This window comes from Dioscorea cayenensis, chromosome 5, assembly GCF_009730915.1.
Source record: "Dioscorea cayenensis subsp. rotundata cultivar TDr96_F1 chromosome 5, TDr96_F1_v2_PseudoChromosome.rev07_lg8_w22 25.fasta, whole genome shotgun sequence".
Taxonomy (NCBI): Eukaryota; Viridiplantae; Streptophyta; class Magnoliopsida; order Dioscoreales; family Dioscoreaceae; genus Dioscorea; species Dioscorea cayenensis.
The window spans coordinates 14,918,753-14,945,583 of NC_052475.1; the positions used below are offsets into that span (position 1 = coordinate 14,918,753).

General features: G+C 41.4%; 2 non-coding genes across 2 annotated transcripts; one reads left to right on the forward strand and one right to left on the reverse strand.

Annotated features, from left to right (window-relative positions):
- Positions 1-15,648: 15,648 nt before the first annotated feature.
- On the forward strand, positions 15,649-15,755 carry LOC120262552. Its single transcript, XR_005536821.1, has one exon. It is a non-coding gene; the product is annotated as a small nucleolar RNA R71 (small nucleolar RNA).
- Positions 15,756-24,218: 8,463 nt separating this feature from the next.
- On the reverse strand, positions 24,219-24,325 carry LOC120262592. Its single transcript, XR_005536857.1, has one exon. It is a non-coding gene; the product is annotated as a small nucleolar RNA R71 (small nucleolar RNA).
- Between the last annotated feature and the right edge of the window lie 2,506 nt (positions 24,326-26,831).

A 26,831-nucleotide genomic window follows, 5' to 3' on the forward strand; every position in this document is an offset into this window, starting at 1 on the left:
AGCCAATGTGGATCGTAATGCACCGATTTTGGAGGAAATCTTGCTAAGGGTCAAACGCGAAGACATAGGTCGGGTGTGAGATGCTAGAGTGTGTGCCAATCTCCTCGTATTCTAGTTGGCACATCCATTTGGAGGGGCACAAGGGCAGTCACACTCTAGCATTCCGACTTATGCACATAGAACAAGAGCTCCACCAACTTGTCTGTCATTGAAGAAGCAAGTGATCCACGACGTGAACATGTGCCCGTTTGCGTTACCCCGATGAAAGTATGGACTCGGGAAGCTATTCAGGCCGGATATTGTAGCAGAGTACTGTAGCTAGGTAGTGTAGCAGCACTGTTCACAGCCGCCCGAGAAAACAGGAATTCAGAGAATCCACACGGGCATGTGGAAATTATCCATGCCCTTGTGGAAATTCCACATGGGCGTGTGAAAAATCCACAGGCCCGTGTAGTCGCCGGACTCCAGCCTTATTTAAAGCCGATTTATCCCCGATTTCAGCATTCTTTTCTTCATCTTTTCCCCAACTTGAGAGAGGGCTTCGGCAAGGGTTTTGAGGGTATTAGCTAGGGTTTTGGAGAGTTTTTACGGCTCTGGCATCGCGCATTGTTTGGAAGAAGGTTATTTGGAGAGCTTTTGTCCGCATCGATCCACGAGGTGTATCCTAGGCCGGACAAAGGATCCCTTGCGACGAGTAGAGGACTCTCCACAAGACCGTTGAGGGGGTTTCTTTATGGATTCATTGCTTTTACATTCTATTTCTTTGATTGTACTTAGCTCCATGGAGAGCTAAACCCCTAGTGGGTACTTGGGTATTTGTGAACCCTAGGATGTATTTGTTTCATTGAATCTCTTTATTATGTTTTCAATTAATTGATGTTTATTGTGAGTTCCAACCTTGAATGCTTGATTGTATGAACATTTCCCTTAGAGTGACACTAGGGTTAAGAGTTCTTGTTGGTAACCTTGTGAGTGAGTGACACACCACGAGTGTTAGACAAAGCTAGGTTGGAGAGGGTTGAGAGGGTGAGTCAAGAGGTGCAGGAGCGTCCCTTTTTTCCTCCGACGTGATAGATTCTGTCTCCGTTCCTCTAGTTCTTTGTGACCATAATACAGTGAATGGTCTAAGGGATGAACTTCCACTGGGGCTTAGTTGCGCGTGCAATGGTGTGAAGCGTTGAGGTGATCTTAGTATCTAGGGCTTAATCGTGGTTAGGGACCTTCCACCTGGACCAAAGTGTTAGGTCTATAATTAGGAAGGGATTTATCACTTGGAATCCCTAGAGCTCATTGCAACTCTATGCGAGTGCGAGGTGTTGAGATTGTTCAATTTCTCCTCCGGGACATGTATAGAGTTAGGCATAGTTGATCTTAGATTTGGGAATATGTAATGAAGGATTTCCACGACTCACTATTGCATTGATTAGGAAGCATAATAGAGGGTTCTTACACTTGAAGCGATCGTAATAGGCGGAGCATTATCCGAGTACCCCATCTTTATCGATTGCCTTACCTTCTCCTTTACTCGTGCTCTCTTACTTGTTGATTTTACTTTTGATAATTGAATCATTGTCACACTTATCACTATTGATTGTTCACATAGTTAAGAAGTCGATTAAGTGTTTTTATTCCCTACTCCCTGTGGATTCAATACCCGCTCATCCGGGATTATTACTTCGACAAACCCGTGCACTTGAGGGATATACGCAAGGGGACCTTGTCAATGTCCTTCCCCACACCCTATGCAACTAGTCACGAGTGCCACTCTATTAGAAGTTAGAGTGTCTAACTTCTTGCTCAATAACTCTACTTGGACCGCCAAAGAAGTAACTACGTCAATCTTATGAAGCCCGGCTACCTTCTTTCCGTCTCTTATGTTTCAGGAATAACTATTCATAGCCATTTCTTCGATGAGAAGCCGAGCTTCTTCTGAGGGTCTTGCTCCCTAAAGTACCTCTAGCTGCAGCATCAAGTAACTGTCTTATGCTCGGGTTCAACTCGATTATAGAAAGTCTAAATGATCATCCACTCGGGGAACCCATGTTGGGGACATTTCATTCCTAAGCTTTATAGATTTTCCGAGAGAGAAATATCGGGCAAGAAAAGCTTCTACCATCTCCTCCCATGTAGTGATCAATACTCTAGATAATGAATGTAGCCATTCTTCGCTCTCCCTTTTAAGGAAAATGGGAAGGCCCTCAACTTGATATCATCATCCGTAACTCCATTAATCTTGAACATGTCGCACACTTCCAAGAAGTTCTCTATGTGATTGTTTGGATCCTCATTAGTCAAACCATTAAATAGTACCGATTGCTGTAACATTTGGATGAATGTTGGCTTGAGCTCAAAATTCTGAGTTGTAATCAGTAGCCGCACAATGCTATATAGTGTGCTAAGAACTGCGGCTAGTGTCCTCTATTGCTCATTCTGTTCTGCCATATCTGACCCTTCACCTTCTACCTGACCTTGATTTGTCTATTCTTGCACAGGTTCTTTACCCCTTGTACAAAGTGTTTGTTCAAGTTCAGGATCACCTTCAACCAATGTCGAATGGTTCCCTCGGGTCATAACCTGGAGTTGCAATCAAAGAAAGAAAAACAAATCAGAATGATGGAAGAATAAGAAAGTGTGAAATAGAATAAATGGTGAATAGCTAAAATAGTAAAGTGCAAAGTGTTTCTAAAACATCTACTCCTAGGCAACAGCGTAAAAACTTTTACAACACCGCTTTGTGTCTGTACCGCAAGTGCACGGGTTTGTCGAAATAATAATACCCCGGTGAGTGGGTAGTTGAATCGACAGGGAATAGTGATTAGAAACACAAAGATTTCTATTTGACTAGAACGAGGATGAATTAATAATGATGTGAAAAAGAATCAATGCAAATGGAAATAAGAAAAGAAAAATGAGGCTCAAATAAAAGATAGGAGAGACAATCGATGATAAATGGGGCACCCGGACATTGCTCACCCTAGGACTACTGTTTCAAGTGCAAGACCACACATTATGTTTCCTAACAAATGTCTAATGAGTGGTGGAGATCCTTAAACACACGGTCCCAAAACTTAAGGTCAACCATGACTAACCCTACACTATGCCCCGGTGGAGAAATATCTTAGTCTCGACACCTCACACTATGCTTACTTGCTTTAGGCTCTAGGGATTCCAAGTGATAAACCCTATTCCCTAAAATAGATCTAACCCTTGGTCCAGGAGAAAGACCCCTAGTCACAATTAAGCCCCTTGATACTAAGGATTACTTCAACACTTCACTCTGTTGCTTGCGCAACTATGCCCCAACGGAGTTCGTCTCTTAGCACTTCACTCTATTGTGACCGCAAAGAACTCTTGGAACGTGGAGGTTGGATAAATCACATCGGAGGGGAAAGTGGGCGTTCCGCTACCTCTCGACTCACCCTCTCAACCCTCTATAATCTAGCATTGTCTAACAATCATGGTGTGTCACTCATCCACAAAGATTATCAAAATGGAATCTCAACCCTAGTATCACTCTAAGGGAAAATCAACTCAACAAGCATTCAAGATAGGAACTTAATTAAAACATCAATTAAATAAAGCATAAAAAAGGTCAAAGAAACAACATCACCCTAGGGTTTACAAGTCCAAGTACCCGCTAGGGGTTTAGCTCTTCATGGAGAAAAATACAATCTATAATAAAGTCAAAAGTAAAAATATGCAATCCATGAATAGAACCCCCTTGGTTTTCATGACGATGGTCTTGTGAAGTGGCCGCGTCTTCTCCAAAGGCCCCCTCGTCAAGCCTAGGGTACATATCGCCAGATCGGTGCCGACAAAAGCTTCCCCAATAACTCTTTTCCGTAGGAAACCCCATGTGATAAGTGCTTGTGTGTTAAGAATGCGAAGTGTTCTTTCCTTATGATGAGCATTACTTTTATCAAGTTTAAGTGCTAATACACGTGTATTTGTGTTCTTTTGCACATTTAGGGTTGTGAAACTGAATATTAAAAAAAGAAGCCAAAAGTAGATCGTGAACGCACTATTTGGTAGAATCTTCGAAGGAACAAACGCGAAGACACAAGTGGGGCTCTAAGATACATGAATGTATGCCAACTTCCATGTAGTAAAGGCATTACAATTAGTTGGAGGGGCACGAAGGCAGTAAGATTTCCGTATCCCGACTTGTGCATTGATAGCAAGATCTTCACCAATGAGGACTTTGATCGAAGAAGAGGTGCTATCTATGGCATGAACGTGTGTCCGTTTATGTTGCCTCGATGAAAAGCATGGAATTGGGAGTGTTTTGGGGGAGTACTATAGCAGTTTACCATAGTAAATCAATGTAGCAATACACAGTAGCAGTTAATGTTCACAGCCGGCCGAAAATCAGGTTTTTTCCAGAGAATCCACATGGGCATGTGGAAATTCCCCACACCCATGTGGAAATTCTATAGGCCCATGTGAAAAATCTACAGGGGCGTGTGGATGCCCGATTTTGGCCCTATTTAAACCGCGATTCAGCCCAATTTTAAAAAAAAACTTTCACCCTTCTCTCTAACTTCTCTCCATCTTTTGAGAGGCCATCAGCTAGGGTTTTGAGAGGATTTTGACAAGTCAATGGAGTGGTCCTACGGATTCTACACCGCACTTCTCTTGGAAGAAGGTTATTAGGGGAGCTTTCATTGGCAACAATCCTGCGAGGTGTACCCTAGGCCGGACAAGGGGACCTTTAGAGAAGAAGAGCCTAGTCCACAATACCATTGACACAAATACCGAGGGGGTTTTACTATGGATTACTTGTTTTGTAATTTCAATTTAATTATTTATTGTATCTTTCTCCATGAAGAGCTAAACCACCTAGTGGGTACTTGGATTTTGTAAACCCTAGGATGTTAATGTTTCTTTGACCTTTTATTAAGCCTTCCTTAATTGATGTTTTTAATTGAGTTTCAATCTTGAATGCTTGTTGAATGATTTCTCCCTTAGAGTGACACTAGGGTTGAGGGTCCACCTTGGTAACCATTGTGGATGGGTGACACACCACGAGGTTTAGACAAAGCTAGATTGGAGAGGGTTGAGAGGGATGAGTCGAGAGGTAGCAGATCACCCCTTTTTCCCTCCGTTGTGATTTAACCTACCTCCAATTCATAGAGTTCTTTACGGTTACATTAGAGTGAAGAACTAAAGGATGACCTCCGCTGGGGCTTAGTTGCGCGAGCAACAGCGTAAAGTGTTGAAGTGACTTTAGTATATGGGGTTTAACTGTGACTAGGGGTCTTTCACCTGGACCAAAGGGTTAGATCTACACATAGGAATAGGGTTTATCTCTTGAAATCCCTAGAACTCTATGCAATTTTGCATAGTGTGAGGTGTTGAGACTGAGCAATTTCTCCACCGGGACATAGTGTAGAGTTAGTCATGGTTGACCTTAGATTTGGGATCGTGTACTTTAGGATTTCCATGGCTCATTAAGCATTCATTAGTTAGGAAGCATAATAGTAGGTCTTGCACTTGAAAAATGAGTCCTAGGGTGAGCATTGTCCGAGTACCCCAGTTCTATCGATTGCCTTTCCTTTCACTTACTTGGGCCTCTCGTTCTTGTTTCTTTTGTTTTTGCTCACATTACACTTTATCAGGACAATCATTATTTATCTTTGCCTGGTTAAGTAGCAATTTTAGTATTTTTATTTCATACTCCCTATGGATACGATACCCCACTCACTTGGGATTTATTACTTCGATAAACCCTTGCACTTGCAGGTCACACGCAAGGGCCATTGTCACGATGTTGAAGGCTGTAAACCCCTCCAAAAGCCTAGCCAAAGCCTCTCTAAACCCTAGCTGTAGGTGCCTCCAAAGGTTAAGAAAAAATAGCAAAACAATGGAATGAAGGATTCTGAAATCGGGCTGAAATCACGGCTTAAATAGGGTTGGAATCGGATATCCACACGGGCATGTCCACATGCCCATGTGAATCTACAGAAATTTGTTTTTCAGCGGCCTGTGAATAGTAATTACTACAATGACCTGCTATAGTGCTCCGCCAAAATACTCCCGAATTCACACTTTTCATCGAGGCAACATAAACGGGCACACGTCTATGCCGTAGATCACATCGCATCTTCAAATAAAAGCACATAAAGGAGATTGGCACATATTCATATGTCTTTGAGCAGAACTTGTGTCTTCACGTTTGTTCACTCCAAGATTCCATCAACAAAGTGCAAATGCAATCTACTTTGGCTTCTTTCTTTTATACTTGTCTCCATAACCCTACACACACAAAAGAACATAAATAGACATCTATTAGCGTTAAAATACGAGAAAAGTAATGCTAATCATAAGAAAATTAACAATGCCACTTGCGTATTACCCACAAGTACGTGGGTTTTTTGAAGTAATAAATCCCAGGTGAGTGGGGTATCATATCCACAAGGAGTAGGAAGAAAAATACTAAGATTGCTAATTAACCAAATAAAGATGAACAATGATTATGTAGATGAAATGTAATATAAACAGAAATAAAAGAAACATGAATGAGAGGCACAAATAAGTCAGAGGGAAGGCAATCGATGGAAGTAGGGTACTCAGACAATCCTCCCCCTGCGACTAATGTTTCAAGTGCAAGACTAACTATTATGTCACCTACTTGATGCTTAATTAGTCATGGAAATCCTTGAATACACGGTGCCAAACCTAAGGTCAACTGTGACTAACTCTATACTATGCCACGGTGAACAAATCAAACAGTCTCAACACCTCACACTGTGTAAAGATGCAAGATGCTCTAGGGATTCCAGGTGATAAACCCTATTATTATCTGTAGATCTAACCTTTTGGTCTAGGCGAAAGATCCCTAGTTACAATTAAGCCCCAGGTGCTAAAGTTACTTCAACGCTTTAGTCTATTGCTCGCACAACTATGTCCCAGCTGAGTTTATCCCTTAGCCTTTCACTCTAGTATGACTACAAAGAACTCTTGGAACTTGGAGATAGGATAAATCACATCAAGAGGGAAAAGGGACGCTCCGCTACCTCTCGACTCACCCTCTCGACCTTCTCCAACCTTGCTTTGTCTAACCCTCATGGTGTGTCACTCATCCACAAAGGTTACCAAGATGGTCTCTCAACACTAGTGTCACTCTAAGGAAGAAATCATTCAATAAGCATTCAAGATTAGAACTCAATGAAAGACATCAATTAAGGAAAGTATAATAAAATGTCAATGAAACAAAAACATCCAAGGATTTACAAAATCCAAGTACCCACTAGGGTGTTTAGCTCTCCATGGAGCAAGATACAATCAATAATGAAATCGAAAGTAAAAACAAGTAATCCATAGGAAAACAACCTCAGTAGTCATGTCAATGGGCTTGTGGAGTAGCCTCGTCTTCTCCAAAGTTCTCCTTGTCCGGCCTAGGGCATATCTCGCCTGATCGATACCCATGAAAACTCCCCAATGACCTTTTTCCAAGCGAAGTGCGGTGTCGAATCCGTATAACTACTTCTAAGACTTTCTAAAATACTCTCTAAAACCTAAACAATGGCCTCCCAAAAGATGCACAAAAGTTGGAGAGAAGGGTGAAAGATGCTCCTCAAAATCGGGCTGAACCGCGATTTAAATAAGGCTAGAATCGGGCATCCACACTCTCCTATGGATTTTTCACACGGGGCTGTAGAATTTTCACACGAGCGTGGGGAATTTCCACACTCCCCTATGGATTTTTCTCTGGAAACCTGATTTTTGGCCGGCTATAAATAGTACTTCTACAGTGTATTACTACAGTGATTTTGCTATAGAGCCTGCTACAATACTCCGCCAAAACACTCCCAATTCCACACTTTTGATCAAGGCAACATAAACGGACACACGTTTGTGAAATAGATCACAATTCTTCTTCAGTCAAAGGCCTCATTGGTGAAGATCTTGCTATCAATGCACAAGTCGGGATACGCAAATGTAACTGCTTTCGTAGCCCTCCAACTCATTGTAATGACTTGAAAATATGGTTCACATATCTTAGAGCCCCACTTGTGTCGTGTTTGTTCCTTCCAAGATTCTACCAAATAGTGTGTTTACCATCTACGTTTGGCTTCTTTTCATAATACTTAGCTTCACAACCCTACATGTGCAAAAGAACACAAATACACATGTATTAGAACTTAAACCTAATAAAAGTAATGCTCATTGTAAGTAAAGAACACTTCACATTCCTAACACACAAGCACTTATCAAACTCCCCCACACTTTAAGCTTTTGCTTATCCTCAAGCAAAAATAAAACATTGAAGCATAGAAGAAGAAAAAGTTAAAAGTGCTTGGCCTTAGATTCCCCAAAGCATGCAAGGAGAGCGTTCTATAAGAAAGGAAACATTCAACACTAATTACAAAAAATCAATGCTCTAGCTAAAAACTTGAATAAAAAAGGACAACAAACCTGACAACGTGTAAGTGTGTGCAAACTCACTCAAGTAAACCCAAAGCATACTCCTCAAAGTTCTAAGTACAAGGGACTTATTTATCTACAAGCATAACAAAAAAAAGGAAGGTAGTAGCTTCACAAATTCTCTAAGGTAGCCCTTTCCGAAGCGGCCGCTAAGGTGGCTTTCACACTTTCGAGGTGGTAGCCCTTTCTACCATGGTGGTAGATTTCACTCATCCTATGAGATAGCTCTTTCTCTCATTAGGGCATAACTAGTATCCGACTTATGAGAGTAGGTTCATACTTCATAGGTGGTAGCTCTTTCCATCCCCAATGCACAACTAAATAATCTATTTTTTTCTATCTTTTTGTTTTCCTTAAACATCGCACTGGAGTTTCCAAAAGAGTTTCATGAGTGAGTTGTGCACAAATATTAATCGGGTAAAAATTCCTAGAAATTCAAGTAAAAAGTAGAGCATGAGAACATTCAATGTTAAAACTTCTCCTAAACTCAAGAATACAAACATTGCAACTAAGGTGAACCACCATTGACTACGTGAGCATGTATGTCAATCAAAACTTGTGTAAAAGACATGTGCAAAGTGAACTCTACCCCACACTTAAGATGTACATTGCCGTCAATGTACACATGCAAGCATAATAGAAAGTATAGCAATCATGCTAATATTTGGGAGTGGGCAATTGAAACAATACTCCCCTGACTCCTAATGTTGCGTTTGATGGAGCCAAATCCTTGGGAGTAAACTTCCAACGGGTTGTGAAGCACACATAACCCACATTGGCCATGTCCATGACTAGTTCTCAATTCCCATACTGATAAGACCATCTGCACGTATACACAAGAGGGTTCAGTAAATCTCAATAGACAAAAATAACTTGAGTATATAAAAGATAGAGCAATGAAATGCAACTTGAGACAAAAATAAAAGATAAATTCAGAAGAAAGATCCTTTCTGAGTATACAAGTCCAAAAGATAATGCAAAAGTAAAGAAATGAAAGATGTATCAAGTGTCAGTGTCGTCGGAGGTCGACTCTGCCGCTGTTGTCGGTGCTAGGCCGAATGGTGTTGGTGGATCTGGTATCGGTGATGCTAGTAGTGTCTAAGGGGTCCTCGATTTCCTGATTAAATGTGAGGATGCATCTCGCTCTAATAACTGCAGTATGGTGTCAAGACACGCCATCATCCCTGCGTACTGCGCAACCTGTGTAGCCCTGACCTCGGCTATCTTGGTCTGAAGCACATCCACAGCACTCTCAAGCCTCTCAAAATGATCATGGGCTAGAGTAGGAGTAACAATGTGTACCGGACATCAGGGTATCTCCTATGCTGTGAATGGTGGCCCGGTCTCCCTCGGTGCAAACTAAGGCTCAGGGGCCTGTCGTGAACCCTTTGCTGCATTTTCTCCCCTCTTGGTGGTCTCTAGGGTAGACGTAGCCAAAATGTGTCTCACAGGTGAATCGGCACATCTTGGACCATGGAATGCAAATAAAGTAGCTCCTATTGGCTCAGAACACCTGTGTTGTCACCTCGGTCATTCACAAATTTGCTAAGGACTGAGTGTAAGTATCTGTAGCTCAGCCGGGACAACCATGAAGCCTTGGACACTCCAGATTCATACTGCCTGTCTACTTAAAGCTTGGTATGCCTGCTGCGGGGTCAGGGTGCCGGGGTAATCTGTTGGTAAGTGTCCATACTCCTCTGTATCTATGTATCTCTCGTCATACAAGCCCATCCGAACTGAAAACTCAGTGACACTCATGCTGAGCTGATGTCCAAATGCCCTAAACTATATGGCATCAATGCTCTCGAACCTCCTGTGCGAGCTATTGAACTCGAAGGATGCCAATATCTCCAGTGTCAATGTGCGAAAAGCTGGCTCTCGAATCGATAATAATCTCCTCCGCCTTCCCACGACCAACAGCTCGTCTATCTCATCAGCTAACTCATCTCCTCGCTGAACCTCTTGCAGCGGACTCAAGTCCACGAAATGGGACTATCCAAACCTGAGTCTCGACAACCGCTCAAACTGAGTCTAATGCTCGGGATTCAAAAATTCAATGTGTGCCAACTAAGGTGAAGTCTCCCTAAGAAGCTTATCCTCTTGTTTCTTCGAACGAGGTGCCATATCTGAGAGAATTGAAGAACAAATAATCAAAGAAGCTCATAAAATATTACTATAGAAATCCACAAGTCCGTGTGGAAATTCCACATGCCCGAGTGGATCCACGGGGCGAGAAAACTGCACGGGTATATGTTAGATCCCAGAAATACATCATCAACTCATGCCTAAACTCTTCCTAAACACAATCAACCCACAAAAGCATAGGAATAAAGCAGTATTCACCTTTTTAATCTATTAAATTCAAGAATTAATGAAGTAAACAAGAAATGAGGGTTTACCGACAAGTTGAAGATGTAAAACGTAGAATAGGCCAGAAAATTGAGTAGAAACCTGTATGAATCAGCCTCACAAAGTCGGGAGAGTAATAGAGAGTGTTTTGTGAAGGATTTAGAGTGTAATGTTGAAGAGACGCGAAGAGATTTTAAGGAAAACCCGCGTCTCGTAGAATTCTGCACATCCAAACGGGCTTGCAGAAATTACCCACTCCCCTGTGTGCTCTCAGAAAAAACACTCACTACTTCTGAACACAACCACATGGGCATGTGGAAATTACCCACGCTCGTGTTACTGACCCACAGGGGCAGACGCATGCCCCTGTGGCTTCTCTGTCCATCCGAGAAAAATCTCTAAGTGTTTCAGAAGCCCGTGCGGAAATTCCACATGCGCGTGGACCTTCACAGGACTAGTGGACAGGGGCACTAGCACGCCCCTGTCTATTCTCAGGATGGCAGAGAGCTTTTCTGCAGAGATCCACACATGTGTGCGGGAATTACCCACGCCCGTGTGTTTGTCACAGAGTCATTCATAAGGGCGAATTCACGCCCCTGTGTCTTCTCGGGAAAAATCTCTAATTCTCTGCAGGACGACACACGCCCATGTGGAAATTACCCATGGGCGTGTGATAAGTGCATGTGCGATAAGAATGCAAAGCGTTCTTTCCTTATGATGAGCATTACTTTTGTCAGGTTTTAGCGCTAATACGTGTGTACTTATGTACTTTTATACAGATTGGGTTGTGAGGCCGATTATTTGTGAAAGAAGCCATTTTAGATCGTTTTACGTATTATCTGGAGAAGATCTTAAAAAGGCTTAAACGCGGAGACATGAGTTGGCTTTAGAATGCTAGAATGTGTGCCAACCTTCTTGTATTCGAGCTAAGGCAATGATTCGGAGGGGAACGAAGCCAGTTACATCCTAGTATTCCGGCTTGGGTATATTTAGCAAGATCTCCACAAACGTGACCGTTTATTGAAGAACCAAGATGATCTACGACGTGAACGTGTGCCCGTTAACGTTACCTCGATGAAAGCATGGATTCAGGAGTATTTTGGGTGTACTATAGCAGGGCACTGCAGCAAATCACTGTAGCAGGTGCTATTCACAGCCGGCCGAAGAATGAGCAAAACAGAGGAGCCACACGGGCGTGTGGAAATTCCCCACGCCCGTGCGTTAATTCCACAGGCCCGTGTGGAATATCCACAGGGGCGTGTGGAATCCCGATTCAAACCCTATTTAAGGCCGATTTCAGCCCCGATTTCAACATTCTTTTCTCCATCTTTTCCCCAACTTGAGAGAGGGTTGCGGCTAGGGTTTTTAGAGATATTGGCCAGGGATTGAGAGAGGTTCTACAGCTATGACATCGTCATCTCTTTGGAAGAAAGTTGGTAAGGGAGCCTTCGTCGGATTGATTCGGCGAGGCGTATCTTATATCGGACAAGGGGATCTTGCGACGAGTAGAGGACTCTCCACAAGACCATCGCCACGACTATCGAGGGAGTTTTCCTATGGATTGTTTTCTTTTACATTTGATTTCATTATCATTTGTATTGTGCTCCATGGAGAGCTTAACCCCTAGTGGGTACTTGTGTATTTGAGAACCCTAGGATTTATTAGTTTCATTGAATCTTTTTATTATGCTTTCAATTAATTGATGTTATTGTGAGTTCCAGTCTTGAATGTTTGATTTTTTTAATACTCCCTTAGAGTGACACTAGGATTGAGAGTTCATGTGGTAACCCTTGTGAGTGAGTGACACACCACGAGAGTTAGACAAAGCTCGATTGGAGAGGGTTAAGAGGGTGAGTCAAGAGGTACAGGAGCGTCCCCTTTCCCATCCGGTGTGATAGATTCTACCTCCGTTCCTCGAGTTCTTTGCGGCCATACTAGAGCGAATGAGCTAAGGGATGACCCTCCGCTAGGGCTTAGATGCGAGTGCAACGGAGTGAAGCGTTGAGGTGATTTTAGCATCTAGGGCTTAATTGTGGTTAGGGACCTTTCTTCTGGACCCAGGGTTAGGTCTACAATTAGGAAGAGATTTATCACTTGGAATCCCCAGAGCTTAATGCAATCCTTCTTACGAGTGCGAGGTTGAGAGGTTGTTCAACCTCTCCTCCGGGACATGTAGAGGATTAGGCTTGGTTAACCCTAGATTCGGGGCCATGCATTAAAGGATGTCCCTAACTCACCATTGCATTAGTTAGGAAGCATAATAGAGAGTTCTTGCACTTGAAATGATTTTCCTAGGCAGATCAATACCCGGGTAGCCCATCTTTATCAATTGCCTTACCTTATCCTTTACTTTTGCTCTCTTTCTGGTTGTTTTACTTTTGAGAATTGAATCTTGTCACACATATCACTATTCATCTTTCATATAGTTAAGAAGCAAATTAAGTATTTTTATTCCCTTTTCCCTGTGGATATGATACCCCACTCACCTGGGAATTATTACTTCAACAATTCAGCGTGGCCATCATAAGGTCATTCACAGGGATGAGTCCATGCCCCTGTGTCCTCTCGAGATAAGCTTACAGTAGAGACCTTCCACACGGCCGTGCGTTTTCTCTGGATGCCTTAGAAAACTCTGCAGGCTCTACAAAAAATTCCTGAACATATAAATACACTCAAAACCTGCCTTATCATACAAAGTATACCAGGGAAAAATACGAAAAACTCGCTCACACGACCAACAACTTCAGTATAAACATTTAAGCACACGATAACACCAAAATGTCCATGAGAAAATCACAACAATAGCATCTAAAAATCAAGACACCAACACTTAAAGCCTTATTTATGCAAACACTATACTAAAAACTAGGAAAACAGTAAAAACTTAGGTTGCCTCCCAAGAAGCGCTTGTTTAACATCACTTAGCTTGACGTACCTTGTCTTACCTCACGGGGGCTCATAGATGAAGGTTCCCCTCTTACTCATGACTTGAAAGCGTGATAAACATAGCCTTTTGAAGGTAGAGGGGGAGTTTTCAAGCTTGCTACCACTTAAGGGTTCATCTCCTTTGTTCCATTCTTGCACATTCCCAACAGCCTTGGGTCATTTCTTGTGGCGTCTCCTCGATCGCTTCATCTTCTGGAGCATCTTCTTCATGATCCCCGCAGTAGATGGTACCTTCTCCACTAGACCAAGCATCATCACCTCTTCATTCTCCATTTCTTTGTCTAACAACCCCATGTACAGGTCCGAATTGAACATTTCCTGCACATATTCATCGATTAGTTCATTAGTAGTGTCAAGAAAATAAAGAGTATCATCAATAACGAGAGAATGTCACATGGCTTCGGCAAGGTGGTATGTGAGCTTGTCATCTCCAACCCTCAGTGTCAACTCCCCGCCGCCCATGTCGATAAGTGCCTTGGAAGTGCGCAAGAATTGCCTCCCAAGTATCAAAGGAACATCTATATCCTCATTGACATCCAACACTATGAAGTCTACAAGAAATATGTACTTGTCCACCTTGACAAGTATGTCTTCAATGATGCTCCTCGGATGCCTCATTGTTCAGTCCGCCAATTACAATGTCATCCGAGTGGGCCTTGGCTCTCCCAAGCCTAGCTTCTGAAAGAATGAGTATGGCATAACGTTGATACTAGCCCCCGAATCCGCCAATGCCATCTCTTCACCCAAATTTCCAATGTTGCACAGAATCACAAAGCTTTCAGGGTCGTTCTTCTTGTTTGGCATATTCTTTTCGCAACACCGCCGAACAAGAAGCTTCTAAGATCACCGATGCACTCTCCTCCAACTTTCTCTTGTTCGTCAAAAGATCATTCAAAGAACTTGGCATACCGAGGCATTTGAGACAATGCCTCCACAAAAGGAATACTGATGTGCAATTGCTTGAATAGACCAAAAAACTTCTTGTATTGCTCATCATTTTGGTCATTCTTCAATCTTGAAGGATACGGGATTCTCAGCTTGTAAGATGGGGGTGCCACCTCCTTCTCTTTGTTAGCTCTCTCCTCAACCTCCATGACCTCGAGTGCTTCAACATTGGTCTTCTCACTTGGAACTTTACCCTCAACCTCACGACCACTTCTCAAAGTGATCGCCTTCACATGTTCTCTCGGGTTAGTCTCGATATTACTCGGCAAACTTCCTTGTGGTCTCTCCGATAGAGACTTCGCAATTTGCCGCACTTGATTTTCTAAATTGTGCAATGAAGCGATATGGTTGCGAAGTTTAGCCTCGATCAATTGGAACCGTGTATCCGATAATTGCACAAATCTAGTCAAGGCTTTCTCTAAGTCGGCATCTGGGTTTCCAAAGCCTAAAACTCTATTCTATATGTTCGAGACTTGTTGTTGTTGAAAACCTGGTGGTGCTATGGCCTTTTGCTACCCTTGGTTACTCCATAAGAAATTGGGGTGGTTCCTCCACCCTTGGTTGTAGGTGTTGCTATAAGGATTACCTTGTATCCTTCCCGAATTGCCCACAAAGTCTACTTGTTCAGTCGGGGTTGAATTAGCAATTTAAATAGAATAATCATACAGCATATGTGAGCCTCCACAACCATCATAACTTGTGATCGGGGCCACCCTCGGTGAAGTCAATGTATCCAATTTCTTACTCAATGCCTCTACTTGGGCTACTAAAGATGTAACTGCATCAATTTCATGGAGTCTGACCACTTTCTTCTTTTCCCTTGCATTCCATTGGTAGCTATTCATGGCCATTTCCTCTACCAACCGTCGGGCTTCTTCAAGGGTCTTGTTCCGCATTGTACCACCTGCGGTGGCATCTAGAAGTTGTCTTGTACTTGGATTCAACCCATTGTAAAAAGTCTGAATGATCATCCATTCGGGAAAACCATGTTGTGGACACTTCCGCAAGAGATCCTTGAATCACTCCGATGTCTCAAACAAGGACTCAAGATCCATCTGAACAAACGACGATATTTTATTACGAATTTTCGCCGATTTCCCCGGAGGGAAGTATCTTGCAAGAAAAGCTTTCGACCATTTCATTCCATGTCGTAATGGATGCTCATGGTAAAGAGTGTAGCCACTGCTTTGCTCTTCCTTTTAGAGAGAATGGGAAAGCCCTCAATCTTATAGCATCATCCGTAACACCGTTAATCTTCAGCATGTCACAAACTTCCAAGAAGTTTTCAATATGGTTGTTTGGATCCTCATCGGCCAAACCATTGAACTGCGCTAACTGCTGTATCATTTGGATGAATGCTGGCTTTAGCTCAAAGTTCAAAGCTGTAATCGGCCAAACCATTGAACTGACGCTAACTGCTATACCATTTCACTCCAAATCATATTAAGCCCACCATTCCTGCACATATAACACAAATACCCATAATAGCACTGCTCATGTATAAAAGTAAACTTGAGAACAAGTAAAATGATAAATTTAGGGCATGAAAACATGTATACGAAGTGCACTCATCACTCTACCTCCATTCATCCAACTCAATAATGTTGAGCTTCCTTTGTTCCTAGCTTGACCAAGATCAAAATTTATTGCCTTGATCACCCAATACGCCTTGTGCTCAAGTTCTACCGGTAAATAGCAAGACTTACTATAGACCAAATTGTAGGGCGTAGTTCCTACTGAAGTCTTATATGTTGTTTTGTGATCCCAGAATGTATCATCCAATCATTTTGACCAATCCCTTTTCCCTCGTTCTACTGATTTTGTTAATTAGCTCCCTATTGGTGACTTCTACCTGGCCACTTTTCTTAGGATGATATGGAGGGCGAGGCAATTGTGCAATCCATAATGTTTCAACACCTTTTCAAGCTAAGTATTGCAGAAATGGATCCCTCTATTACTGATGACAATTCAAGGAGTTACAAATCTGCTAAGAGTCTCTTCGGGAACTTAACCACGGTTCTATTGTTGTTAGTAGGCAAAGCTTGTGCTTCCACCCACTTAGAAATTTAATCCACAAGCACTAGAATGCATTTATTACTATTAGAGCTTGGGAATGGCCCGATGAAATCAATACCCCAAACATCAAATACCTTGCAGAACTGCATCGGGCTTTGAGGCATTTCATCGTGCGCGGTAGAGGTTTCGTGCTCTTTTACAATTATCATAGTGGAGGACAAATTGATGTGCATCCAGAAATAATGTTAGGCAATAAAACCCAACACCCATTTCTTTTTTAGTGCTTCTACTTGAAGCATAATGACCCCAAATAGGTCCTAAGTGATAGTGTGCAAGGATATTCCATCCATCTTCTCATGAAACACATCAATGGACCACATAATTTGCACATATTCAAAAAAGAAAAGGATCCTCCCAAAAATAATTCTTCAGATCATTGAATAACTTCTTTTTTGCTGAAATGTAAACCCTTGTGTAAGAGCTTTCACTGATAAATGGTTTGTAAAATCTACAAACCATGGGGTTTCACTTAATTCCAAATCCTGAATCTTATACAAATGCTCCTCTGGGAAAGAGTCTTTCATTTCCTGATTTGTTGACTCATGTCCTTCAAAACCCTCCAATTGAGACAAATGATCTGCAGCTATATTTTTGACACCTCTCTTGTCTTTAATTTCCATATCAAATTCATGTAGAAGCAAAACCCATCAGATGTTTGGCATCGGCCTTGCTCGTGAGATAATAAAGTGTTGAATATTCTATAAACATAATAACTCTGGATAAGATAAGATATAGCTTGAATTTGTCAAAAGCAAACACGAGTGCTAGTAAATCTTTCTCTGTGGTGGTGTAGTTCTCTTGAGTACTTGTGAGAGTTTTACTAGTATAATATATCGATTGAAAATACCTATCTTTCATTAGTCCTAGGACTGCCCAATTGCATAGTCAATAGCATCATACATGAGCTCGAAAGGTGCGTTCTAATCTGGTATGATCATAATTGGTGCCTGAATCAATTTCTCCTTTAGCAGATTAAAAGCAACCTAGCAATCCTTTCCAAAATGAAAAGGAGCATCCTTTTTTACCAGCTTTATCAACGATTGAGTGATTTTGCAGAAATCCTTAATAAAATGGCGGTAAAACCCTGCATGCCCCAAAAAACTATAAATTCATTTTCTACATTAGTTGGAGGAGGAAGCTTCTCTATGACTTCAATTTTTGCCTTGTCCACTTGCATTCCTTTTTTAAGAAATTTATACCCAAGGACTATGCCTTCTTTGACCATGAAATGCCATTTCTCCCAAATTTAAGATAAGATTTGTTTTTTCACATCTCACCAGAACTCTCTCCAAGTATTTTAAGCAAATGTCAAAAGAGTCACCAAACATTGAAAAATTATTCATGAACACCTCCATGATATCATCTAGAAAGTTATCGAAAATAGCAGTCATGCATCGCTAAAATGTGTTGGTGTATTGCACAATCTGAATGACATTTTCCTATAAGCAAAGGTCCATAAAGGGTCAAGTGAAGGTTTTCTTCTCTTAGTCTTCTAGAGTGATAGAAATTTGAAACTAGCATCACATTCCATCAAGGAAATAGTAAAAGTTATACCTGGCCAACTGCTCCAACATTTGATCAATAAATGGTAATAAAAAATGATCCTTTCGAGTTGCATCATTCATTTTCATATGTTCGATGCACACACACCAACATGTAACTGTTCTGGTTAGAATTAGTTCATTCCACCTTTTTTTTCACCACAATCATGCCTCCCTCCTTAGGAACTACTTGAATAGGACTCACCTAAGCACTATCCAAGATTGGATAAATAATCCCTACATCCAATAGTTTTACAACCTCCTTCATGTTTGGATTTAGTTGATGTTGAGGTTGAACACGGATTTGTAGTTATTCTCCATTGGGATTTTATGAGTGCAAAATGAGGGATTGATGCCTTTTATTTCAAAGATTTTCCAAGCAATGTCAATTTTGTGCTTCTTCAACATGTTTACTAGCATATCCTTATGAGATATAGAAAGATTCGTTGCTACAATTACTGAAAACTTTGACACCTCAACCAGGAAGGCATACTCCAGATGCTTAGGTAAAGTTTTAAGCTCCAAATTAAAAGGTTCTTCAATAGCAGGTCACAACCAACTGTCCTTTAGTATATCAATCTCCTCAAACTATTTCGAGTCTTGTACAAGAATTTATTCTGAGCTTTCTCCTTGAGCTTGCAAAACTTGTTGAATTTCAACACTTTCTGAATTTTCTGCCTAACAAGTTTCATAGGCCGTGCTTGAAACCACCAAAGAAAAAACATCATGCTTCTGTCCTTTACAAAATTAACCAAACAAAGCAATGACCTTTTCTAGATTTTCTTCTAATTGATGACTCATAGATGCTAATGCTGATTCTTCAAATTGATTTAACATAATAACTAATCCACAATTCTGAACCTCAACATCTTTAATATTGCCAATGGATGATTCTTCTATGGAATAATTCATCAACTCATGATCCTATTTTGATTTTCCAAAAAATGACATGAAGTTGATTGCACAGTAACCAAATACATCTTCTGCTCTATGTTCCTCACCATTCCGGCTATTGTATCAAATAACTCCGTTTTGTTGATCATTTTCTCTGCAAAGATTATCAAGAACTATACAAATTAGGATGATGGAAGAATAGAAGATATGGAATAGAATAATTGGTGAATAGCTAAAATAACAAAGTATAAATGCTTCTAAGATGCCTATTCCCCGGTAACAGCACCAAAAACTTGACACACCCTTGTGTGTGTGTACCACAAGTTCACGGGTGTCGAAGTAATTAAGTACTAAAGGGCGGGTAGTCAAATCCACAAGGAATAGACTCTAGTAACATGTAAACTTTGATAAAATAGCCAAGTTAAAAATCAATTGGTAAATATGATCATGATGTTATCAAAATATAAAGACAAGAAAGTAAGCAAAGAGCAAGAGGAAGAGACAATCAATGAGAAATTAGGGTACCTAGACAATGGTCCCCCTAGGACTCTTGTTTCAAGTGCAACACTAAAATTACACTTCCCTGATTGAGATTTAATAAGTTGTGGAAATCCTAAAAGCACAAGGTCCCAAATCTAAGCTCAACCATGATTAGTCCCCTATGAAATCTCGGTGAAGAGAAGACTCTCGACACCTCACACCACGTATGACTACTTAAAGCTCTAGGGATTCCAAGTGGTAGACCCTATTCCCAAATATAGATCAAACCCTTTAGTCCAAGCGAAAGATTCTTAATCGGAACAAAACCCCAATGTAGACGAAACTCTCGATGCCTTACTCTGTATGCAATTGCTAAGAATGCTTGGAATATGGAGGTAAGATAAATCACGTTGAAGATGAAATGAGACATTCTGCTATCTCTCTACCCACCCTCTTAACCCTCTTCAACCTTGGTAAATCTAATCCTAATGGTGATGGTCACTCATCAAAAGGATAATTAGAATAATTTCTCAACCATAGTGTCACTCTAATGGAAAACCAAACATCAAGCATGCAAGATTGAAACCCAAATAAATTCTCAATTGAATGAAACACAATAAAAGTCAATGAAATAAATACATCCTAGGGTTTACATGCCAAAGTACCCACTAGGGGTTTAGGTCTCCATGGAGCAATAACAATTTAAAGATGAATGCAAGTAAAAGTGCAAGAAATCCATAAAGCTAACCTCCCTTTTGTTCCATAATGATGGTCTCCAAGAGTCGTTCTTCCTTCTCCAAAAACTCCCCTGTCAAGCCTAGGGCACAATGTTCGGATTATGCCCTCGAATGCCTATGAGGATACTTGTATTAGGCCAATATATTTGTATTATACATTCTTATTATTATTAAATAGACATTCATTTTGATGTTCGTATAAATCTTTTGATGGAATTTTATTAGTTTTGAACATGGCAGTCCATGTGTATTAAGTTAAACCTTCTACTCTTTGTGGGATAAAGAGAAGAGCACTATAAGTGTTTGGCACTTATACACTTTAAATTGTTCACAAATTAGAGAATCTTTAATTGGGCATTAAACGTTTCTAAGGATTTGTATGACATATACTTTGACAAAGAATGCTAGTTGAATACTATGGAATAGAGGGAGCATATGTCATAAATTCATTACTGGGATTGGTGTATTCAAACATGACTCGCAATAATCCAATCACATGGGTTTTAATCTTTAACAATCAATGATTGGGATTATTTATTATGATCATATGAGTGGATCTTAGACCTGAGGTATCATGATCACAATGTGGTTGTGACATCTAGTATGTTACTCGAGTCGTTGGCCTCACTTTACCTTTTGCTAGAGCCGACCTCGAAGTGCGACTATGTCAACCAAGAAGTAGTTGTGAGTGATCACCAAGAAGGAATTCTTTCTCTTGGAAGTAAACGAGTTAGTATCCTGCGCTATTATAAGTATGTGAGATTTGAAGACCTTGGCCAAGGCAATCAAACTAATCGTGTTGGACACAAAGGTTAGTTTCATAATCACACCCTACTATAGTTATTTGCATAAGATAAAGTTCAGTGAGTTTGAAGATAACCATGGCTCTCAATCAGTTGGGATACAAAAATGAAAGGTTTATACATATATGGTAATCATAATATGAAAAATTCATAATGATCTACTCATTCGTGTTCAATTGGGTTATGATGTGGGGCTACGGGGCAAGCTAGATGTCACCCACATCCTTTGGTATCTTCCCATTGTAAATAAGAATGAACCTAGGGAGTCACGCTTAAAGGGATAAAGAATAAGTCTCATTTTGAGTGCATGGGTCAAATTGTCAATTTATAATTTTACTTCATGGGATGAGTGAAATTATAAATTGGTTCATATTTTGAATAGGACTTCATAATTGAATAATGTTTATCATGTTTTATGAAATCTCTATAAATGTGACTCCTCTCTAACCCTATAATCAATCAATTAATTCTCTAGTGAGAAAAATCCCCAAGCTCTCTTGATAAGTGCTTGTGTGATAAGAATACGAAGTGTACTTTCCTTATGATGAGCATTACTTTTATCGGGTTTTAACACTAATATGTGTGTATTTATGTTACTTTCATGCATATAGAGTTGTGAAGCCGAATCTTAGACAAAGAAACCAATGTAGATCGTGAGTACACCATTTGGAGGAAATCTTGAGGAGGTTCAAACATGAAGACATAAGCTGGGTTTAAGATGCTAGAATGTGTGTCAACCTCCTTGTATTCAAGCTAGAACAATGATTTGGAGGGGCACAGAGGCAGTCACATTCTAAGTATTCCGGCTTGTGCATGTGTAACAAGATCTCCACAAACACGGTCATTCATTGAAGAAGCAAAGCGATTTATGACGTAAACGTGTGCATGTACTGTAGCAGGTACTGTTTATGGCCGGCTCGAAGAAGGAATTATCCAGAGAAGCCACACGGGCGTGTGGAAATTCCACACGCCCATGCGTTAATTCCACACGGGCTGTGTGAAATATTCACATGGGCGTGTGGATTCCCGATTCCAGCCCTATTTAGGGCCGATTTCAGCCCCGATTTCAGGATTTTTTTCTCCATATTTTCCCCAACTTGAGAGAGGGCTGTAGCTAGGGTTTTGAGAGGTATTGGCTAGGGATTGAGAGAGGTTCTATGGCTCTGACATCGTGCTCCATTTGGAAGAAGGTTAGTGGGAGAGCTTTCGTCGGCACCGATCTGGCGAGGTGTATCCTAGGCTTGACAAAGGGACACTTGGGACGAGTAGAGGACTCTCCACAAGACCATCATCACGACCATCGAGAGGGGTTTTCTATGGATTCTTTTTTTTTTACATTCGATTTCATTGATTGTAATTAGCTCCATGGAGAGCTAAACCCCCTAGTGTGTACTTGGATTGTGAACCCTAGGATGTAATTGTTTCTTTGAAACTTTTTATTATGATTCCATTAATTGATTTTTTTATTGAGTTCCAATCTTGAATGCATTGATTGTATGAATACTCCCTTAGAGTGACACTAGGGTTGAGGATTCTTGTTGGTAACCCTTGTGAGTGAGTGACACACCATGAGAGTTAGACAAAGCAAAGATTGGAGAGGGTTGAGAGGATTAGTCGAGAGGTAGTCAAGCGTCCCCTTTCCCCTTCGGTGTGATTTATTCTACCTCCAATTCCACGAGTTCTTTGTGGTCATAGTAGAGTGAATGGGCTAAGGGATGACCTTCCGCTAGGGCTTAGTTGCGAGTGCAATGGAGTGAAGTGTTGAAGTGATTTACTATTTAGGGCTTAATTGTGACTAGCGACTTTCCACCTGGACTAAAGGGTTAAGTCTAAATATAGGAAGAGTATTTATCACTTGGAATCCCTAGAACTCATCGCAATTCTATACGAGTGCGAGGTTGAGAGATTGTTCATTTTCTCCTCTGGGACATGTATAGGGTTAGGCATGGTTGACCTTAGATTTGGGAGCATGTATTAAAAGATCTCCATGACTCATTAATACATTAGTTAGGAAGCATATTAGAGGGTTTTATGCACTTGAAATTATTGTCCTTGGCGGATCAATATCCGAGTACCCCATTTATATCGATTGCCTTATCTCTCCTTTACTTGCTCTCTCTCTCTCTCTCTCTCTCTCTCTCTCTCTCTCTCTCTCTCTCTCTCTCTTGTCTTTCTTACTTTTGTTTGCATTACATCTTACCACAAAAATCACTATTTATACTTCGCTTGTTAAAAAAAAAATTTATGTATTTTTTACTCCGTACTCCCTGTGGATACGATACCCACTCACCTGGGATTTTATTACTTCGACAAACCCGTGCACATGCGGGATATACGCAAGGGCGTTGTCAAGTTTTTGGTGCCGTTGCAGGGGAGTAGGCATTTAGAGATACTTTGCACTTTGTTTTCTTAGATATTCATTTATTCATTCTATTTCATATATTCTATTCTATCATCGTTCTGATTTGTTTTCCTTCTTTTTGTGCAGCTCCAGGTTCATGACCCGAGGGAACCCTTCGATATTAATTGAAGGTGACCCTGATCTCGAATGTACACTTAGAAGAAAAGGGAAAGAACATGTACAAGAATAGTCTAATCTAGCTAATCTGGAAGTTGAAGGGTTGGATAATGTGGCGGAACAAAATGAGCAACAGAGGACATTATCCGATTATGCCAGACCTTCAGTATTGAGGACACAATCGAGTATTGTGCGTCCCTTGATTACAGCTCAGAACTTCGAGCTGAAGCTGGCATTCATCCACATGTTACAGTAATCTGCACAGATCAATGGTTTGGCCGATGAGGATCCAAACACTCATATAGAGAACTTTCTCGAGGTGTGTGATATGCTCAGGATAAACGAGGTGACGGATGATCCCATCAAGTTGAGAACCATCCCATTTTCCTTAAAGGGGAAAGCGAAGCAGTGGCTATACTCATTACCTAGAGCATCAATTACCACATGGGAGGAGATGGTAGATGCTTTTCTTGCCCGATATTTCCCTCCCAAAAAATCTGCAAAGTTTAGGAATGAGATCTCGTCCTTTGTACAGTTGGAATTGGAGTCTCTATTTGAGATGTGGGAAAGGTTCAAGGAGCTCCTGAGAAAGTGCCCACAACACGGATTCCCTGTTCAAGGATGACTGTTCAAACCTTTTACAATGGGTTGAATCCGAGTACAAGGCAACTCTTAGATGCGGCATGCAGGAGGTACCTTAGGTAGCAAGACCCCTGGTGAGGCCCGTCAATTAATTGAAGAAATGGGGTTAAATAGCTACCAATGGAATGCTAGGGAGAAGAAGAAGGTGACCGGGTTCCATGAGATAGATGTAGTAACTTCATTAGCGGCTCAAGTGGAATCATTGAGTACGAAGTTAGATATTTTAACTTCGAATAGAGTGGCGGCCATGACTATTTGCATAGGGTGTGGTGGAGGACATGCTCCCTCCGATTGTCCAATCTCCGTTGGTGATGCATCTTCAGTTGAGAATGTGGATTTTGTGGGTAATACGATGAGAAATCAAGGGAATCCATATAGCAACACCTACAATCTGGGTTGGAAGAATCATCCCAATTTCTCGTGGAGTAACCAAGTTCCACAAAAGGCCATGGGGCCACCAAGTTTCCAACAACAAGCCCCAAACATGGAGAATCGAGTTTCCGGCTTGGAGACCCGGATGACCAATTTGGAGAAGGCCTTGACTAGATTCGTGCAGTCATCGGATACAAGGTTTCAATTAGTTGAGGCCACACTTCGCAACCACACCGCTTCTTTGCACAACCTTGAGAATCAAGTGGGAAAAATTGTGAAGTCTCTATCGGAGAGACCACAAGGAAGCTTGCCAAGCAATACCGAGACCAATCCTAGAGAGCATGTGAAGGCGATCACTTTGAGAAGTGGTCGTGAGGTTGAAGACAGGTTTTCGAGTGAGAAGCCCAATGAACACGCACCCGAGGTCATAGAGGTTGAAGAGGGAACAAGCTAAGAGAAGGAGGTGGCACCTCCACCTTTCAAGCCAAGAATCCCTTATCCCTTTAGGTTGAAGAATGACCAAGAGGATGAACAATACAAGAAGTTCTTGAGCTTGTTCAAGAAACTCCACATCAACATTCCTTTTGTTGAGGCATTGTCTCAAATACCTAAGTATGCAAAATTCTTGAAGGACTTGTTGACTAACAAGAGGAAGTTAGAGGAGAGTGCTTCAATGATCTTAGATGCTTCTTGCTCGATGGTTTTGCAAAAGAACATGCCGAACAAGAGGAAAGACCCAGGAAGCTTCATCATTCCGTGTAACATTGGCAATTTAGGTGAAGAAATGGCATCGGCGGACTTAGGGGCCAGTATCAACGTCATGCCATACACCTTCTTTCAGAAGCTAGGGCTTGGGCGAGCCTAGGCCCACTCGGATGACTTTGCAATTGGCGGACTAAACGGTGAGACATCCGAGGGCTATTGTCGAAGATGTGCTTGTCAAGGTGGGCAAGTACATATTTCCTGTAGATTTTGTGGTGCTAGGCGTCGATGAGGATGCAGATGTACTCTTGATACTTGGGAAGGTCGTTCTTGCAAACTTCCAAGGCATTGATTGACATGGATGGCGGGGAGCTAACTTTGAGAGTTGGAGATGACAAGCTCACATACTACCTTGCTGAAGCCATGTGGTATTATCTTGATTTCGATGATACTTTGTATTTTTCTAGACACTACTGATGAGATTGTTGATGAATATATACAGGAAATGTTCAATCCGGACCCATACAAAGGTTTGTTCAACCAAGAGGAGGAAAATGAAGAAGTAATAATACTTGGCTCGACGGAAGAAGTACCATCTACTCCGAGGATCCTGAAGGAGGTGCTTCAGAAGATAAAGAGGGCGAGGAGACGCCACCGGAAATACTCCAAGGCTGTTGGAGATGTGCGTAAACCAAACAAGTTGGATGAACCATTGCTAGGAGGTCCCAAGCCCGATAACTCCCCTTCTACCTTCAAGAGACTTTGCTCATCATGCTTTCAAGCCATGGGTAAGAGGGCAATCTTCATTTATGAGCCCCTGTGAGGTAAGGAAGAGGTACGTCAAGCTTAGTGACATAAAACAAGCGCTTCTTGGGAGGCAACCCAAGCATTTACTATTTTCTTAGTTAAGTAGTTTAGTTATTGCATGAATAACTTGTTGAGTGTTGGTGTCTTGATCTTTAGATGCTTCTGCGGTGTATTATCTTGTGGATTTTAATGCCATCATGTGTTTTCATGAGGATTTGGCAAAGCAAGTCGCTTGAGCTTGTCTTTAATGTTTTCCGTTGGTGTATTTTGCATAAAAAGGCAGGTTCTAAATGCGTAAACATGTTCAGGAAATTTTTGTAGAGCCTTTAGAGTTTTCTAAGTTATCCAGAGAAAACGCACGGGCGTGTGGATTTTTTGCACGCCCATGGAGTTATATTGCGAGTCTCATCCAGAGAAGGCACAAGGGCGTGGATTCACTCCTGTGAGCGACCTTGCGATTTTCGTACGCCCATGGGAACTTCCGCACGGGCGTGCATTTTCCTGCATAGACTTGGTGATTTATCCAGAGAGCACACAGGGGCGTGGACTCGCCCCTGTGGGTAAACTTATGAAACAACGTAGGGGTGTGGGT